Source organism: Gossypium hirsutum, chromosome A13, assembly GCF_007990345.1.
Source record: "Gossypium hirsutum isolate 1008001.06 chromosome A13, Gossypium_hirsutum_v2.1, whole genome shotgun sequence".
NCBI lineage: Eukaryota > Viridiplantae > Streptophyta > Magnoliopsida > Malvales > Malvaceae > Gossypium > Gossypium hirsutum.
The window spans coordinates 8,982,290-8,990,614 of NC_053436.1; positions in this window are offsets into that span (position 1 = coordinate 8,982,290).

The following is an 8,325-nucleotide window of genomic DNA, read 5'->3' on the forward strand; positions in this document are numbered from 1 at the left end:
TTTACCTCACGAGCATTCGCACACTCGCAAATCTACAAAATACCGGTTTTCAGCATTTCGGCTTTTCGACTTTTGCCGATCTAGACTAAGAAAGAGGGTGTTAGTTACACACCTGTTTGCGACGATATGCTGACGAGATCCACACACGAACTGCCTACAATTGGATTACTAACACGTTAATCTAACTATTCAAATACAAACTACGAATTAAACCCTTACAATATTCGGCCAACCACACCTACAGATCATAGTAAGCTTATAAGAAAACAATAAGCAACTCATTAACAAATTTTTGTCAATGTTTACCACATAATCATAATTTCACTGCAAGCTGTCTTCCTGAGCAACAGTCACTAAATCATTTATAACTGGAGCTACGAAACTCCAAATCAAGTGCCGTTAATTTTCTTTGAAAATAGACTCATATATATTCTATCCATAAAATTTTCAGAATTTTTGGTTTAGCCAATCAATACCAGATTTTTCTCAAAGTTTCCCATGTTTCACTGTTTGACTAATCTGACCACTCTTCATTACGAATCAAATTTCTCATTGTACAGAATTCAAAATATGTTCTTGTTTATTCCATTTGAAACTAGACTCATTAATCTTTAATTACATAATTTATGCAGCTTCTAACTCATCTCCCAAAATTTATGGTGATTTTCCAAAGTCACGTTACTGCTGCTGTCCCAAGCAGATTTATTACCAAATAACTCTTTCACACCTAACTTGCATGCTTGTTATTTAAACATGTATATCACCAATCAATCATCACATATCTATGATTTTACTTAAGTATAATCTCCATTTCATCATTTTAAAGCACAACATGTTAGCCGATTTTTCCCCTTAGCATCTAAGGCACATGCATGCTCATTTGTTTGGCTCAACTTCACCTATCTTACATTTTTCATCAAAAGAACATGAAACAACAACCATTTCCTTCATTTTAATTCATGACTAAATGCTCACAACACAACTAAAAACCAAAATATGCTTCAAGAGTTAAGGTAGAATCAAGAAGAACTCATGAACCTCAAAATAGAAGTAAGGTACCAAAAACTTACCTTCAATTTTCTTCCCCAAGTGACCGAACATTCAAGAGCTTTCTTCTCTCCTTTCTCTTATCTAACTTTAGGCTATGATGAACAAAGATGGAAAAAACTTTTTTCTTTTCACCCTTTTTTTTAATAAAATTTCATATTTCATCCATTTAATTCTTTAATACAAAACACATGAAATGCCCATCTGGAACATTTACCTAACCCATTATCATGGAACATTTACCTAACCCATTATCATGGAATATTTACCTAATCCATTATCATGGAACATTTACCTAACCCATTACCAATTTGTACCATGAATTATGGATATCAAGTGCTCATATTGTCTACAACAACATGATGGCTGGCCACTTCATGTAAAATGGGAGGTTTGTCATGCAAATCCTCCTATTTTGCACTCCTATTTATTTGGCCACTTCAATTTAGCCTATAGCATTTTCAAATATTTTCATATAGGTTCTATTTCATAATTTCACCCCCTTTTTCTTATGGAACAAAAATTAACTAAAATTGCCGGGTTCTATCTTAAGCTTGGGCCTTCTAGAGGCCCACTAACATAATTAAACCTATGCCAACATTCACAGAATTCCTAAAAATTGGGGCGTTACACCATGTCGGTTTAACTTGCAGCTCAGCCAACAGGCTACCATCACCAAGCAAGCTGAGATGAGAAAACATCGCTCTTAAATAGGATACAGCCTTACGGCTCAGTGTATCTGCTACCACTTTAGTTTTACCAGGATGGTATTTAATTGAGCAGTCATAATCCTTGAGCAGTTCTATCCACCTCCGCTGCCTAAGATTTAGCTCCTTCTGAATGAGGAGGTACTAGTAATGCCTCTAGATTTTATAATACACTTTTCACCATACAAGTAATGCCTCTAGATTTTTAGAGCGAATTCCACCGCGGCTAACTCCAAGTCATGAGTAAGGTAACTCACCTTATAGGTTTTAAGTTGATGAGACGTGTAAGCAACCACTTTACCCTCTTGCATCAACACACAGCCGGAACCAACGTATGATGCATCGCTAAAAATAGTGAATTCTTTCCCAAGTTCTGGCTGTATCAAAATAAGAGCCTCAGTCAGAACCTTCTTCAGTTTTTTGAAACTTTTTTGCTGTATATCAGTCCAATTAAATGGTACTCCTTTATGTAATAACTTAGTCAGAGGTGCGACAATCAATGAAAACCCCTCCACAAAACATCTGTAATACCCATCCAAACCCATAAAACTTTTAATCTTACATACGGTCTTAGGGGGTTTCCAATCCAGAACAACTTTGATCTTCCGAGGATCAACCCTCACCCCCTCGGCAGATACCGCATGACACAAAAATGTCACCTCGCGTAGCCAAAACTCACATTTGCTGAACTTAGCGTCTAACTGCTTCTCCTTCAAAATCTTCAGAACAACACGGAGATGCGCATCATGTTCCTCCTCAGTCCTCAAATACACCAAAATATCATCTATAAAAACAATCACAAACCGATCCAAATAGGGTTGGAACACTCGGTTCATCAAATCCATAAAAGCAGCTGGTGCATTCGTCAGTCCAAATGGCATCACTAGGAACTCATAATGACCATAACGAGTCCTAAATGCTGTCTTGTACACATCAGTCTCTTTAAATCTCAGTTGATGATACATAGAGCGAAGATCTATTTTGGAGAAAACCTAAGCTGCACATAGTTGATGAAATAAATCATCTATTCTCGGAAAAGGGTACTTATTCTTGATAGTTAGCTTGTTCAATTGTCGATAGTCAATGCACATATGCATAGATCCATCCTTCTTCTTCACAAACGACACTGGTGCTCCCCACAGAGACACACTAGGTCGAATGAACCCGCGGTCCAGTAGTTCTTGAATTTGAGCTTTTAACTCCACCAACTGCTTCGGTGCCATCCTATAAGGGGCGATGGACACTGGAGCTGTTCCAGGTAGGACTTCAATACCAAATTTGACCTCACAGAATGGAGGCAACCCAAGGAGTTCATCAGGAAATACATCAGGAAAATTCTTAACAGTTCTAATACCTTCGACAGAAGAACCCTTAGAATTAGATACACCAAAGTAGGCTAGTAACGCCTCACAACCCTTGCGAACAAATTTCTCAGCTTTTAATGCAGAGATCACATTAGATAGAGTAATCTAATTATTGTATTTCAGTCTGATCAATCATCAGTTATCGAAAAACTTACAAATTTGGCACCGGAGACTCAGTGTGCCACACCTGCGAATCCTCCAAAATGTTTCAAGAACAATTTTCTAAAAATTTCAAACATTTTCAAAACCCATTCCATAACCGAGTTTTGCAACCTGACTCTGATACCACTAAATGTAACACCCCAAACCTGGCCTAGACGTTATGGCCAAATTTGGCGAACTCACATTGGAGTGCCTTTTTAAAACTTGCTCTTGTTGATGAAAACCCATTTGGAAAACCAAAGCCTCTTTGTTAGAACTCTAGCCATTCTATCCATTTGTTATTCATTTTAAGTTGTCATTACTTTTAAAACTCTATTTGTTGCAGAAGTATTTGAAAAGTGTTACGAAGCCGTAGTGTTTTGAAATCAGTTATCGTTTTGGAAAAATTGCGTCCTACTTTTAGCAGATATAAAACATAAGAAACTAAAATCCCAAATTAAAAACTAGTTAATTAGAGAGGCCTTATTACATAATTTAAAACCCAAACTAAATGTTAATAGCAAATGATACGCCAAATTAAAGAAAAAAAGAGCAGTAGTGTGGCCACCTTCGAGTCCGTCGTAGCACCAAATCGTCAATAGCTAGGGATTACTTGCACAGTAAAAAAGAAATGGTAAGTTTAAAAAAACTCAGTGTGTAACCCCTTTCAGTCAATCGTATATTGCATACAGGAATAGTCTAGGCCTGAGCCTTATTCAGAAATAGTACAGAGTGGGCCTTAGCCCATAACAGTAACAAAGTAGTACAGTAATTTAGCCCATCCCAATCCAGCCAATACACCACTCCGTGCCATGTGGGGAAAAATTTGACCTACCCAACCAACACACCAGTATCGCAGCAAAGCTGCCAGTAATAATATCGCAGTAAGGCTGCCAGTACAGTAATGCAGCTAAGCTGCCAGTATCAGTAAATGTGGCAAAGCCACTAGTAACAGTATACTTCCTCCTTAACAGAATCCCAACCCCATGCAGAATGTCATGTCATAAATCATATGTGTATACAGAATGTCATGCTCAGTATGAACAGTTATACCAAGCACAAATCAATCATTTACCCTCGAGGGGTAAAATAGTCATTTTACCCTATAGGGGTATTTTGGTCATTTTACTTTCTTTGAGGTCCAGGTACTCCTATCATTCCATTAGAAGGTCTATAGTCGCCTTGAACGACTCGCATAACTATAACAGACCTAATAGTGGATATGGGCCCAAGGCTCAATATGCAGCCCAAGTAGGTCCACACGCCCGTGTGGCCCATCAAGCCCAAAATTTACCGTGGCCATGTGAACTACACAGCCCAGCCCAGTAATTACCCTATTTTGAGGAATTTATTCGTGTGGAGCCTACAAGCCCATTGGGCCCACATGGCTCATTACGACCCAACGTGGCCCAGAACGGCCCAAACACATGAGAATGCTCATGGCGGCCCCTATCGTCTAACACCTATGTTTCGTGGGCTCAGCTCACCTCACAAGCGATCGCATGCTCATGTGGCCTCAAATGCCGTATTTTTAGATTTTCGGCATTTACCAATTTACACTTGGAAGAGGGAGTGATTACACACCTTTTTGTGATAAGTGGAAATTCTCCATAACTCTAGACCTTAATCCAATAAGGTTACCAATCTCAAAAAGTACCAAAATCTCAACAATGGTAATGGTTGCCTACCTTGAATAGCGAACGATAGCTCTCTTTAATCACTGATCGAAACTCCCTTCCAAACCTAAGAACATCTATATAGTATTACCACCTTGTTAACTAAAACTGTGAGTTAAAAGATTAAGACCAAAAGATCAACCACTTACCACTACTTAGAAGTATTCGGCCTGCAAGGGCATACTCCAGGATAGAGTCCCACAAAGAACAGTTACCCCCTAACAGAAATGTGGATAAAAGATAGAATTAGAAAGGTAGCTTATGCCGATAGGGGAGAAAGAGGATCAGTTCCTTACCCAAATGGAGAGAGATTCAGCTCACACACATAAAAAAAAAGAAAGCACAATCAGCTAACAATGAAAATCAAATGGGTTGAGAGGGAGAGGAGCAGTGATATTCAGCCAAACTTAAAGAAGAGAAATAGAGGAAGTTCAGGGGCAACCGTGAATGCAGAAGAGAAGAAAAGAAAAGCCAACACTCGATTGAAACAAAAGATGTTGAAGGCCGACAGAAAAGATAAGAACTAGGGAAGGTTCGACCAACATATAAGATAAAGAAAGTGGTACACTTGAAGAGTCACCCAGACAGTCAGAAACGCAAAAGTTCACAGGTCATACCGCAAAACCAGAAAATGAGAAACAAGGAAAAAAAAGCAGAAAAGGGTAGGAATAATGCAAATGAGAGTACAAAAATCCTAAAAAGAATTCGGCAAGCCTCCCAATCATCCTATGATCGATTTTGGCACTAGAAGAGTCCCTATTTCAGCAGTAACCACCTCACACCTCAACTCCCATATTCTTCTCCTAAAATCTCTCCCCTTATCTCTCCCCAAATCCCTCAAACACCTATTCAAACTCTATTCAAACTCTCATGACCAATTCAACCTCAGAGTCTCAGTCTAACTCCACTACCTACCCAGCTCATCAGTAAAATAATTGCTCCATTGCGCAACCTAGGACTCGAACTCAAGTCCCTCAGCAGAAGCTACACGCCACCTTGCCACTAGACCACATGCTCTTCTTGTATCATAAAACAAGCACTACTATTTAAAATGCCTATATGACAGTGTCCAAATTCAATTAAAAGCAACACTGAAAATTTTGCAAAAGCCACGACTCGAACCCAGGCTTCCCAAACACTCCAAATCCATTCAAATCACTTAGACAGTAAAGCGAACATGACATTTACATCAAATAATACAAAATTAAGACTCTAAGTTTTTGAGGCATAATAGGGGAAACCCACTAACGAAGTCTATCATCACTCGCTCCCGTTTCCATAACGGTATCTTAACAGGCTGTAGCAACCCTGAAGGTAACTGATGCTCAGCCTTAACCTGCTGACAAGTTAAACAGTGAGCAACAAAGTCGATAGCTTCACGTTTCAACCCTAGCCACCAGTACAACTCTCGGAGATCTCGATACATCTTATTCCTACTAGGATGCATAGCATAAGGGCTACTATGTGCTTCCCTTAGAATCAACTGTCTCAAGTCATCATCATTCAGTACGCAGATCTGTCCTCAGAAACACAGTACTCCATCCTCATTAATCCTAAAATCCATAGTATCTCCACTTCCAATCTGACAGAACCTCAACTCAAGAGATTTATCTCCCATCTGTTTATCCTTGATCTGATCAATCCATGTTCGTCTTACTTGTAGCTTAGCTAATAGACCCCCATCATCGAATAAACTGAGCCGAGTGAACATCGTTCTCAAATCGGTCATAGCTCTACGACTTAACGCATTGGCTACCACATTGGCCTTACCAGGATGATACTCAATACTACAGTCATAATCCATAAGCAGTTCAACCCATTGACACTGCCTAAGGTTCAACTCCTTCTGGGTGGAGAGATATGTGAGGCTCTTGTGATCAGTTTAGATGGTACACTTCTCACCATACAGATAGTGCCTCTAGATCTTAAGAGTAAATACCACTGCTTCCAATTCCAAATCCTGCATCGAATAATTAGCCTCACGAGTCTTGAGCTGACGAGATGCATAAGCAACAACTTTCCCGTCTTGCATCAGAACACAACCTAGACCCACATGCGACGCATCACTGTAAACCATGAAGTCCTTACCGTGTTCAGGCTGAATCAGAACAGGTGCTTGAGTTAACACGGTCTTGAGCTTCTCAAAGCTCTCCTGCTGTCCATTAGTCCAAAGGAAAGGAACTCTCTTACGCAGCAGCTTAGTGATCGAAGTTGTGATAAAAAAGAACCCTTCTACGAAACATCAATAATATCTTGCCAGCCCTAGAAAGCTATAGATTTTCAACTCATTTCTTGGCTGTTTCCAATTCAACACAGCCTTAATCTTACGAGGATCCTCATAAATCCACTCAGTAGAAACTACATGTCCCAAAAATGTCATTTCCCGGAGCCAGAACTCACACTTGCTGAACTTTGCATACAATTGCTTCTCACAAAAAATATGTAGAACCACTCTTAGATGCTCATCGTGCTGATCCTCTGTCTTAGAGTACACCAAGATGTCGTCGATGAATACCACCATGAACTGATCTAAGTAAGGCTGGAACACACGGTTCATCAAGTCCATGAATGCCACTTGTGCATTAGTCAACCCGAAGGGCATAACTAGGAACTCGTAATGTCCATATCGAGTCCTAAATGCTGCCTTATGCACATCAACCTCCTTAACCCTTAACTGATGATAACCTGATCGCAAATCGATCTTAGAGAACACTAAAGCCCCTCTGAACTAATCGAATAATTCGTCTATCCTCGAAAGTGGGTACTTATTTTTGATTGTCAACTTGTTCAACTGACGGTAATCAATACACATCCTCATTGTATCGTCCTTTTTCTTCACGAACAGAACAGGTGCTCCCCACAGATGCATACTGGGATGAATAAATCAATAATCCAACAGCTCCTGCAATTGAGCCTTAAGCTCCGTCAGCTCTTTCAGTGCCATTCAATAAGGGGCGATGACACCGGAGCTGTACCAGTAATCAACTCAATACCAAACTCTACTTCCCGACTCAGCGGCAATCACAATAATTATTCTGGGAAAACATTTGGAAAGTCCCTTACAGTTCGGATGTCCTTAATTGAAGAGTCCACAAAATTAGCAACACTAATGAAGCCAAGAATGCCTTACACCCCTTCATTACTAACTTCTCTACCACCAATGCAGATATCATATTAGTCAGATAATCTCGTCATTCTCCAATCATGACTACCTCAATATCCGCCTCGGTCCTCAGAATAATCCTCTTTGTAGCACAATCTAGACTCACTCGATGTTTAACCAGCCAGTTCATGCCTAAAATCAAGTCGAACTCCCCAAATGGAAAATCCATTAGATCAGCCCGAAATACAGTCCCTTGGACCTTTAACAGAACATCTCTAAATAGTTTA